The 12,821-nt window shown below is 33.3% G+C and overlaps 1 long non-coding RNA gene and 1 pseudogene across 1 annotated transcript; both read right to left on the bottom strand.

Moving 5' to 3' along the window:
- Positions 1-12,821, bottom strand: part of LOC128205825 (ferroxidase HEPHL1-like) — a 322,009-nt pseudogene that overhangs the window by 11,209 nt on the left and 297,979 nt on the right.
- Positions 7,821-10,051, bottom strand: LOC128246123 (uncharacterized). Its single transcript, XR_008263238.1, has 3 exons — positions 9,965-10,051; positions 9,246-9,316; positions 7,821-8,580 (listed from the first exon to the last, which is right to left on the bottom strand). It is a non-coding gene; the product is annotated as an uncharacterized LOC128246123 (long non-coding RNA).

The raw sequence follows: 12,821 nt of genomic DNA, 5'->3' as shown, positions 1-12,821 counted from the left end.
CGGATATTGATTCATTGAGAGGAATATTTCAGTAGTTATACAGGCGCGTAGGAAGGAAATTGACATTGGGCCGCGGAAGGGGTGGGCTCGGGAGGGGTGTCCCCTACCGTGGATATTTTATATTCAATTTTAAGCATTGAAGACTCGATTTCCAGTGAGTTCAGGTTTTTATTTTAATGTTTTTATCTAAACCTTTTTCGGTTAAAATAGTTGATAGATATAAAACTATAATCGTTTATTAATATTTGCGCAGTCTCAGAATGTATGTTAATGATAACAAATTAGCGCAGTTTACCTTTTCATAGTGAAGCCACGAGGGACTTTGGAACAATTGCGAGTTGAATGCCATGTGTTCAGGTTTTTTTTAGTGACAAAAAATCTCTTTGGAAATTTTAAACTCTTAGGCTGATTTGGAACGTCCATTATAAGGTCAAACTTTAATGTGGTGAGTTTGAAATAATTCAGTAACATATTGCTTGCTATTTAATGAAATTCTATTTTAACGAGTAATTGCAATTATCACAATGAACTACAGTTTTTGAAAATCAAAAACGATACAAATAATTATTGTCTTATTGCCTCTTCTTCCAATTACCAGTCTTTAATAATCCGCCTGTTTTCACGCCTTTGTGTCACACGCCTAGATGGTCACAGATTTACTTATGACATGGTGGCCTGTTTATTTAATATCGTGTCAAACTGGCGCGTAGCTTTAAAATACGACTATTAAGAAAATCGGTATCAAATATTCGCGGCCCCATTGCCGTTACTAGCCAGAATATTGGGGCCGCGGTCGCGGCCCCAGGTGCTACGCGCCTGTTATATCAATAATAATAATAATTCACTGAACTAGTATAAAAGGTGATTTTTAATGGAGAAAGGAAGAAAAACAGCAAAATCCATTTCATCTAAACAAACGTTGTTTATTGTTTACTTTCGTAAAGGAAATTAATACATGTTTCGTTTCCCTAAATATGAGGTTTACAATAGAGACTGACTTTCTATTGCAAAAAATCAGATATTATTTAGAAATTAATTATTTTAAAGTTTAGACATTATTATTATATATTATATTAGACAATTTTGTTCTACCTGAATCAAACATTGAATTTAATTAATAAAAAAAATGATTAAATAATTGAATGTTATACTTCCTTTTATTATGTGCGTGAAGTTAGCAACACAGCAGCATAGCAGCAAGCTGCTAGCAGCAAGTTGATATGATGCTGGCAGCTAGCTGCTACGCTGCTGGCAGCTAGCTGCTACATGTTTTCACTATAAATATAATGATTTAGGTTTACTATATACTACTTTAGTAAACCATTGTATGATTTCCAGCTGTTTATAGGAATATAAATAGGGATAAGAAAAAATGAGATTTTACTGTTTTAGGTCATTTGGTAAAATTTTGATTGCGACGGGTTTATTAAATAAGTAGACCACCAAAATAATTATTTTTTTCTGAAATACCAATTTCTCATCTTAAAATACAGGAAGGGGCAACGGGACCATACCAACTTCAGGTAATCTTTATTCAGATTTGCTGCTGTAAAAGCCATTTTGGGTACGAACTGACCAGAAATTTCGACTAAGGGGACCATAACGAAAAGTGGGGGGATGAACTAGGCCACGAGCCCTACAATGTGAGCTATTTAGATCGCTGGAGCTTTTGTCCTGAGTAGCCGAACATAGAGCTCGAAAATTCGACTGAGGGAACATTAGCGAAAAGTGTAATGTTGAACATTCTTCGCTTAACGCTCCTTTGACTCATGTTCAGCTAGGCATTTTCAGGTTCATTTGAAACAATCATGGTTATTTAAAACTCATTTAAAAGTATATGTAACTGAATTCCATGCAGGGATCTATTCTGCATGTCAATGTCATGAGATTTATTAACGCCGGCTAGTAGACAACAGGTTTGAATGCTAGGCGCTGATTTGCAATTCAAGTGGGTCCGTCTAGCGCAGGTTCGAATTAAAATTGCCGAAAATAAAACAAACAATAGGCGAATAACACCTGCTCAACAAAAACAATAGCTTTATATATTTAGAGACAGATATTGCCAAAAATTTACATTCAATGCTTTATATATAGAAATTTGCAATTCCCGGTTCGAATCTAACGACAAACATTATAATGGCGAGCAAACTATTGACTAGTACCGTACATACAAATCAACGGAGGGCAATCGGAACTCCTCGGCTAGTATCAAGATATGGCCTCGGATATAATACGGGTCGTAAGAAAATAGTCCATCATGGCCGACCAAGAAGATGTTCAAACAACCAAGAGATATGTTAGTCCAAAGACAGAATGAGGAGCGAACTTTTACCACTTATTTGTGTGTAAGTGTTATTTTTATACTTATTGTATTTTAATAAAATATAAAAAAATAGTTTTAAAAGAGCCCTAATGAGAAACTAATTGGAAATGTCATTAATTCTTAGTGGGTGGGGTAAAGTCTTCTTTTATTTGACATATTCTAATATAGTAAATAACAATTTTGAAGCTCCAGTGATCAGTGGCAAAAATTAAGAAAACAAATACTCTAATTTTTTTTTCTCATTTATTTTCACATAGAGTAGTAATAACACATTATCTTCATCTTTATATAATATAACCTTCTATGCATTTTCTATCAGTATGGTTAAGCTCCCACACACACACGCACACACATACACACACACGCAGACACACGCACACACACGCACGCACGCACACACACGCACGCACGCGCACACGCACACACACACACACACACACTCACACGACAGTGATGTCCCCTACACTTAGATATGCATACAAGTAAAAACTACAATAGGGATTTAATATTTGTTAAATAATTCAACAAATACATACATTACGAAAAGAAAAAAAGAAAAAAAAGAATCGTTATGGCTATTTGTGTCTTTTACTGATTATGTTAGTTTCAGTATTTCCCACTTTTTATTGTGGGCTTCGTACTTATCGTTTTTTAAAGCAATTTGCTCTTCTATTTTAATCCTTAATTTAAGATACATCATATATGCATTAAAAGATAGATGTCTATTATTGCACTTGGTTGAGTTTATATAAAATTTCATTAAAACAATAAGGAAGTTGCAAACATTACTATATTTGTTTTTACATACTATTCCCAATAAAGCCTCACGTTTATTGATAACGATGTTAATTGTTGTTAAGGCAATAAAATTATTTAATTTGTTCCACAACTGTTGTGTTTCATAGCACTCCCAATATAGATGTTCTATGGATTCGACACCTGAATGGCAAAATGAGCATAATGTACAATCAACAAGTTTGTACTTAAAAAGTAATGTATTTGTTGGTAAAATACTCTATTTGATATTTATTAATAACAAATAAGTCTGAATCTGACTTAGATCGATAAAAGGTTAGACTTTCTTTCTCAGTGTATTTATCTCATACATTTCATATCATTAACTTTAATTTTTTATAATTAAAATTTACATTCTTTTAACCAAGGATGTATGGTTTATATGTCCGTGAGTGTTGGTATCGAACAACTTAATGTAATGGCACAATTGAATGCCGCGGCCCTGTTCACTAATATAGTTCTCTAAATAAATTAGATCTTCATTCTATTGGTTTAACAAAATGAGTTTGAACGCATAAACCAGCACACATTTCTTTCAAGACTAAATTCTATGATATCCACCAGTGGTGGTGATGCAGAAACATTGAAAAATGCTTTTTTACTGTGTCAATGAAATGCAGACATTTAAATTTTAATCTTATTGTCATTTTCAGAGAAGAGTATGGTACTACCAGGGGTGCAGCTGACTCTGATTCCCGGCTTGTTTTAATGAAAAAACGCAGATGAGGTAATGTTTTCGAAATTCGGACAATAATTTAACAGTCAAGTATCCTATTGGTTTAAGCCAAAAAGTTCCTGCATGTTTGTACAATTAACCAACAAGGATTGACAGTATTAAAATATCAACATTGTAGATGAATTTAAACATGATAACAATTTCATTTCATATTTTTTAATTTACTAGTAGTCCAGAGCTAAAAGCTGCTCTCTCACAGATTGACAGTTCTTCTTGGTCATTCTTCAAAAGCCCAAAGGAGTAATTAAATTAAATTTACACATATAATTAATTATATGGCTTAAAGGAATAGCAAACAAATATTTTCCAAACAATTGAAATCTATTCTATTATGTGTGACCTTATATGACTAGTTGAAGGATTTTTTACCAAATTTTCAAACTTGTATAATTATGAAAGACTGTGATCTGATATTATGTCAGCAATCTAATATCACTGGTTTCCATACATTTGCACAATAATTGCCAATTGGCTCGTTTAAAGACAAACATAAAAAAGGTGTCAGAACAGTAAAACTGTGAGGATGCAGCTTTAAATTGGTGTTGCACTTAATGTTTTGTGAATACTTTTCTGTTGTTGTACAGACTTTTAAAATAATTGATCTGAAAATATAATTCCTATTACTGTTGTATTTTCTGTTTTCTATTTCAGGCACTGGAATCTGAATGTAATCAAAAATGCCATTGTATGAGGATTGACCTGCAATGCATGGAAATTATCTAACACAACTGCAACGCCTACCTTGGAAAAATGAGTGCAAGATGGAAACGAAGCGTTCAGTGGAACATCTTGTCATCTCAAATATTTGATGACTTACACATACTGATGTGAAGTTGAAGATAAAAGTCATCTGTTAGTCCGTGATTATTAAATAAATCCGAACATATATTTTAAAAGGGTAATATGGTAAAGGATTTATCTACGCTTAAAGTGGTTTTCCTATATTATGGAGGGAAGATAACTACAAAAACAGAAACAGATGGCATCGGCAGACCAAATAAAGGAGAACTATTTTGTTCAGTTCAATTTTTAAAACTTCAGAAAATCTGTTAATAGGGCACATCCTTGCAAATGCCATATTGTAAACTGGGCTCTTTAAAATGTGAAAAGGTGAAAGTGGTCTAGAGGATAAGCCTCAAATTCAAGGTTGTGAGTTCAAGACCTCCAAGATACTTTCTCTTGACCTCAGGAAAAGGATGTCCATACTTGTTTCTACTTAGGCAACAGACTTAAGAGTGATTTTGTAAGCTTCCAGCTTGCATAGCAATCTGATAAGGCATAAAATAAGATACTAGCTGACTTGCAAACAATTTTTCTATTTGTGTTGATTTATTTTTCAGTCTGTTGGAATGTTTATTAGAAGTGATGCACATTACTTACTGCAACCAATATTTATTTTCTTTATTAAGTTAAATTTAGTTTACAATTTATTTAAGTTTAGCAGTTATATTGTATTTTTCCATTAAAAAGATTACTGTCTACCAGGTAGAATTCATTCCTTATGTGTGATTGGCTAGTTGGTGTTATCACGTGATATTACCGAAGTAGCTTTATAATTTGATTATGTAACCCATGGCCTTGATAGCTCAGTAAGGAAGACGCTTGACTTCAATTTTGGCGACGCGGGTTCGAACCCGGTCTCGGACACTATCTTCTTTTTATTACATTTTGGTACTTTTTTTACAATTATGACATCAAAGCGTAACAAATTCTATTAGTTTAATGTCCTGAGATTCGTTACAGAAAAAAACTTTTTTGGTGCAAATCTGTGACACAGAATTTGCTTAACAAAACCCCCTCTGTCCCCCTCTACTTAAACACTGTTTACACTCCGTACCTCTTATACCATCCAAAATGTTACCTCTTAGTACCCTCCGTTCAATCGTAACAACTCGGCCATCTCCGGGCAAGCTTCGAGATAGACCTCGTAAATAGTAGTAAGGATATACGAAAGTGCGATGCGGCTGCCGGCGATTAACACCGTTTTCAATCCGCGTAAAGAAGGCCCATTGTAACAACAAGGAAATGGATTGTGTTAAATTAAATGTGCTTGTTTAAGAGAAAATATTTATTGTAACCTCAAAGAATGTTCGTTTTATGGATATTTAGATATTTCCTTATAGTTGAAGCACTCTATTTCCTCTAGAAAAATCGTGAGCACACAGAAAAACCGCAGAAAATGTACTTGACAGTCATTGAAATGATCATACGGTTCATGGCATGCATGAATCATTACATCGGATTAAATGCATGCATGGACTAAATGTCAACATTTTCTCAACAGTTAATACCCTATGAAATGTAAGTTTTAAGTCATACTTTGCCGTGTTATTTTTCACACCATGTCTTGCCATTAAAACAACATTACTATTCTGTAAAATCATTGATTGCATTGTGCAGACTTTTGTGGATTGTGGTAGGATGGGTGTGAGCTTGGCACCCAGTCAGCTTTACCAGCTGAAATCTATGCATGCTTTTACTTCAGCATTATTGGGTTTGGGCTGCAGTTTTTTTTGTGTAAACAGTTCTGTGGGGTTGAGGTGGGGCGGTGACTATCTACGCAGTAAGCTCAATTGTTAGAGTACCAATACAACGTTCATGTGGATATGCACCAGACAATTGTAACCACGGCCTCCCCATCTGGGGAATAGTGGGGACTTTGACTTTCAGTACAGCCAACCCCGGCTAAAATCCCCACCCTGCGCGGACAATCCAATGGCAAAATCTCTGCCAAATGCCCCCACACCCAAGGGACTCTAGGTAAGGTCCATTCCCCTCTATATTTTAAGCGAAGATAAAACCAACGCATTCAACCACCACTGCAGGGCCACCTGATAGGTAAAAACACGGCCCGTTTCCCCTGGTTAACCCCAGTATTCCCCCTGACCTGGGGTGGGAGGGGGGTGGTACAATTGACTGGTGCACTAAGTTGACAGATCTTGTCTTAAAATTGTATTTGTTCAAGGCAGATCATGCTTCACTTTACCTCCTAGGCTGTGGATAAAACCCACTCATTAGAAGTTTCCTTACACATTATACTTGTCTAAATCTATAATTATTAGTCTCAATATCTTTGAGTAAATTGTCATTTTTTATTAAAAACAACAACACCAAAAGAGTAACTGATAAGATACTCAACTGATTCATTTTTTTGTAAATAAAAGCCTTAAACAAATATTTAGCCAGGTTACTAAGCTTTTCAGCAATGTATACCAGACTTTTTTCAATAATACTTAACCTAATTTGAATAATTAGGCTTTAGATCACTCTGTACCAAATGACTCTTTTATGTCCAACTCCATAAAATGCAAACAAGAATAATTACAGTTTGGATCAACATGTCTCTTAATTTTATTTTTAATATTAGTCAAGTAATAACAGAGCCATGTGTATGCAATCCAATGTAAAACTAATGATAAATTAGTTTTTGCTTCCATTTTTACTTTCATTTCTGTGGCAAGACCTTTTAAGTGCATTGAGTCTTTTGGGAGACTTCACAATATTTCTGGCGCTTAATCCCCATATATGGCTTTAAGTTGCCATACAAATTTAAGTCTTCATTACAAAATATACTGTATGTCTCCTCTTTAACCATAAACACACAATGAGAGGACTATTTAAAGCATTACCATGTGTCAGAATAATAGATCTTTCTTTACATTTTATTTGTCTAATTGTATTACCGGTCTCTTTAGCAATATCCTTGTGCCTCTTTGAGTACTTGGCTTGACAGTTTGGTTTTTAATACATTGTTTTGAATGTTTTATTTGTACACAACAATGGTGATGATGATGATGATGACACTATGCTATGCCAAAACCACAACACATTTTCTTCAAACAAAAAAGGACAGTCATTCAGAATAACTTTTATTACATCATTTGAGAAAATAAACTCATACAATCAACGAAATAAACATGTATCAGCCATCCGTAAAATCACAAGCCATGCTATGTGTTTGTTAAATTCAACTTAATAAAGAAAATAAATATTGGTTGCAGTAAGCAATGCGCATCACTTCTAATAAACATTCCAACAGACTGAAAAATAAATCAACACAAATGGAAAAACTGTTTGCAAGTCAGCTAGTACTTATTTTATGCCTTATCAGATTGCTATGCAAGCTGGAAGCTTACAAAATCACTCTTAAGTCTGTTGCCTAAGAAGAAACAAGTATGGACATCCTTTTCCTGAGGTCAATAGAAAGTATCTTGGAGTCTTGAACTCACAACCTTGAATTTGGGGCTTATCCTCTAGACCACTTTCACCTTTTCACATTTTAAAGAGCCCAGTTTACAATATGGCATTTGCAGGGATGTGCTCTATTAACAGATTTTCTGCAGTCTTAAAAATTGAACTGAACAAAATAGTTCTCCTTTATTTGGTCTGCCGATGCCATCTGTTTCTGTTTTTGAAGTTATCTTCCCTCCATAATATAGGAAAACCACTTAAAGCGTATATAAATCCTTTATCATTTTACCCTTTTAAAATATATGTTCGGATTTATTTAATAATCACGGACCAACAGATGACTTTTATCTTCAACTTCACATCAATATGTATGTCATCAAATATTTGAGATGACAAGATGTTCCACTGAACACTTTGTTTCCATCTTGCACTCATTTTTCCAAGGAAGGCGTTGCAGTTGTGTTAAGATGATTGCCATGCATTGCAGGTCAATCCTCATACAATGGCATTTTTGATTACATTTGGATTCCAGTGCCTGAAATAGAAAACAGAAAATACAACAATAATAGGAATTATATTTTCAGATCAATTATTTTAAAAGCCTGTACAACAACAGAAAAGTATTCACAAAACACTAAGTGCAACACCAATTTAAAGCTGCATCCTCACAGTTTTACTGTTCTGACACCTTTTTTATTTTTGTCTTTAAACGAGCCAATTGGCAATTATTGTGCAAATGTATGGGAACCAGTGATATTAGACTGCTGACATGATATCAGATCACAGTCTTTCATATACAAGTTTGAAAATTTGGTAAAAAATCCTCCAACTAGTCATATAAGGTCACACATAATAGAACAGATTTCAATTGTTTGGAAAATATTTTTTTGCTATTGCTTTAAGCCATATAATTAATTATATGTGTAAATTTAATTTAATTACTCCTTTGGGCTTTTGAAGAATGACCAAGAAGAACTGTCAATCTGTGAGAGAGCAGCTTTTAGCTCTGGACTGCTGGTTAATTAAAAAATATGAAATGAAATTGTTATCATGTTTAAATTCATCTACTATGTTGATATTTTAATACTGTCAATCCTTGTTGGTTAATTGTACAAACATGCAGGTACTTTTGGGCTTAAACCAATAGAATACTTGACTGTTAAATTATTGTCCGAATTTCGAAAATAGCACAACCATTACCTCATCTGCCTTTTTTCATTAGAACAAGCCGGGAATCAGAGTCAGCTGCACCCCTGGTACCATACTCTTCTCTGAAAATGACAATAAGATTAAAATTTAAATGTCTGCATTTCATTGGCACAGTAAAAATGTCAGCATTTTTCAATGTTTCTGCATCACCACCACTGTTGGATATCAAAAATTTAGTCTTGAAAGAAATGTGTGCTGGTTTTTGCGTTCGAACTCATTTTGTTAAACCAATAGAATGAAGATCTAATTAATTCATTTAGAGAACTAGATTAGTGAACAGGGCCGAGGTATTCAATTGTGCCATTACATTAAGTTGTTTGCTACCAACACTCACGGACATATAAACCATACATGCTTGGTTAAAAGAATGTAAATTTTAATTATAAAAAATTAAAGTTAATGATATGAAATGTATGAGATAAATACACTGAGAAAGAAAGTCTAACCTATTATCGATATAAGTAAAGTCAGATTCAGACTTATTTGTTATTTAAAAAACAAACAAATAGAGTATTTGTTTTCTTAATTTTTGCCACTGATTACTGCAGCTTCAAAATTGTAATTTACTGAATTAGAATCTGTCAAATGAAAGAAGACTTTACCCCACCCACTAAGAATTAATGACATTTCCAATTAGTTTCTCATTAGGGCTCTTTTAAAACTATTTTTATATTTTATTAAAATACAATAAGTATAAAAATAACACTAACACACAAATAAGTGGTAAAGGTTCGCTGCTCATTCTGTCTTTGGACTAACATATCTCTTGGTTGTTTGAACATCTTCTTGGTCGGCCATGATGGACTATTTTCTTACGACCCGTATTATATCCGAGGCCATATCTTGATACTAGCCGAGGAGTTCCGATTGTGAATATACGGGAAAAAACGGTCCCGTACATGGGTAGGTATAAAAGACTGGCCGGACCGGACCAAATCCAGACCAACTGAAATCTCCGAACTGTTACGGAAATCGTTCGGAAGTTTACCTAATTTCCGGAACAAATTAAAATACGCATTGCTTTGTTTCATAGATATTTTATTTATTAATTAATATATTTTAGTATGTCAGGCTAAAATAATAATAATAATAATAATAATAATAATAATAATAATAATAATTATTATTATTATTATTATTATTATTATTATATATAATTATAATAAAAAAAATAATTAACAGATTAGTACATAGTATTTTAAAAAACATACATAAGTTAATTTAATCTTTGAAAATGATTCCGTGTGAACAATATAGTCACATATATACATACAGACGCACATACAGCCGTACATTCAGACACACAGTCATACATACATACATACATACATACATACATACAGACGCACAAAGAAACAGACGTTCATGCATATAGACGCACAGACAGTCGCACAGCCACACAGACATACATACAGACAGACATTCCTACAGACGCACGAACAGCCGCACATACTGATGCACGTACAGGCGCACAGACAGACATAATAAAACTTTAATAAATATAATATCTATAAAACATAGCAATGATTATTTTTATTTTGTCCGGTCCGGCCACTCCAACACAAAATTAGAAAAACTCCGAACGAATTCCGTAACAGTTCGGAGATTTCCGTTCGTCCGGATTTGGTCCGGTCCGGCCAGTCTTTCCGTTCGTCCGGATTTGGTCCGGTCCGGCCAGTCTTTTAAACCTAACCCCATACATCTTTAATATACGGGCGTGTTCGACCCAGTACACCCAACGGGTATGGGACCCGTACACGAATACGTATACGGAATACCTCGTGTACGGACTTCAGTTTATCCATTCCCACACCCTTGGATATACGGAGTGATCAATGAAAATAAAAAAAATGTAATTTCTTTTTATTTCTTTTACGTACTTTTGAAGAAAACGTATTTTATGCATAGCATTTTTGGCAAAAATATATACATGTATGTACGGAGCCCGTACACTCGCATGTTGGGGATGGATATATAATAATAATAATAATAATAATAATAATAATAATAATAATAATAAAAATAATAAAAAATAAATAATCATGATAATAATAATTATTATGATTAAGTTAGATTGTGTGTTATATTTCCTTAAATAAATTTTCTTCTATGTCTTAAAGCGTTACTATAATACTAACGCTTTAAGAAAAATAGAATTTTTCGGCAGATTTCCAAATAGTTGAGATCATTATTGTGAGATATCTTAATGACAGAAATGAAGACATTGATGCCAAATTTAGCTGATCCTGATTCTGACTTAAATAAGTTAAAATTGTCAAACATGTAAGAGTGTAACTTGAAAGATAGGGCATCTTTATTGCAACTCCCTCATACCAATGGGTGGGTTAGGGTCAACCGCTATCAATGAAAATAAAGTTATTAATGGGTATCAAATTATGAGAAAAGTAAGCTTACAATAAGAGCCGTTTTAAATACATTTAGGAATAAAAAAATCTGGTTTGCTGCTTCTTAAATTGGACGCACGGACGGACGCACGGACGGAATGACGGGCGGGCGGGCGGGCGGTCGGACGGGCGTCTTAAGGATGGATGTCTTAAGGATGGACGGTCGACCAGACATGTCTTTGTCGTAAACATGTTATTTAACGGTTTCTTGCCAAAAAATAAAAAATATAAACACACATATAAATATTTAATATGGTCACAACGATTCATGGCCTATATACAAATAAAAGACAATAGTATAAGTAAGTTAAATTAAAGAACAAAAAAAGTTTCAATAAATGGAAAAAAAGTAAGTTAAATTAAAGAACAAAAAAAGTTTCAATAAATGGAAAAAGATTCATTTCAAATGCAAACTGAGATATATATTATATTAACTAATGAAGTATTATGGGAGGCTATTTACAAATGACATAATACTTGAAAGATCTAAACGATGTTATTTAGTAAGGAATTTCTTAACATAAATGCTTGATTTATTAATTTACTTAAGCTACTTAGTATGCTTAAGTTTTTTGATAACAATAGTTTCGATAAACTTGTACATACCTGGGTTTCTAATGTAATATATTTTTATCATTTTTTTCTGAAGTCATTATATACAGGACATGTTATGATTAAATGATATTCATCTTCTAAATCATTAAAGTTACAAATAGTACAATAACGTTGGGCTCTATCTATTCTATTTCGGCCATATCTGCCGGTTTCAATATGCAGTTTATGAGATGATCAATAAGTTTAAATTCAGAACTTTCAATAACATGCAAACTTGAAATTAATATTTTTGTTCTTGATTTAAATAAATAATCAGTCTCTTTTCTTTTAACAGTAGCCTCTTATTTTAGATATGATCTCGGAAAGGATTTTATCATCATTCTTCAAAACAGTTGTCACAATTGTTTAAATTAGGTAGTTTAAATACAAGAATTAGTGAGATAAGGAAGCTGCCTTTTTATAGATTTATTTATACTAGTAAGTCATTACTTCAATTGATTTATAATTCGGTCATTAAAATTTCCACAGTCTGTCGAATTAATTAATAAAATTTAGAATGTGTGTGTTTAAGTTGCATTTCGTATAGTTTTATGACCCACTGGCATGT

This window comes from Mya arenaria, chromosome 2, assembly GCF_026914265.1.
Source record: "Mya arenaria isolate MELC-2E11 chromosome 2, ASM2691426v1".
Taxonomy (NCBI): Eukaryota; Metazoa; Mollusca; class Bivalvia; order Myida; family Myidae; genus Mya; species Mya arenaria.
Note: the sequence above shows the minus strand (reverse complement) of the source record. Positions and strands in the feature narration are given on the sequence as shown.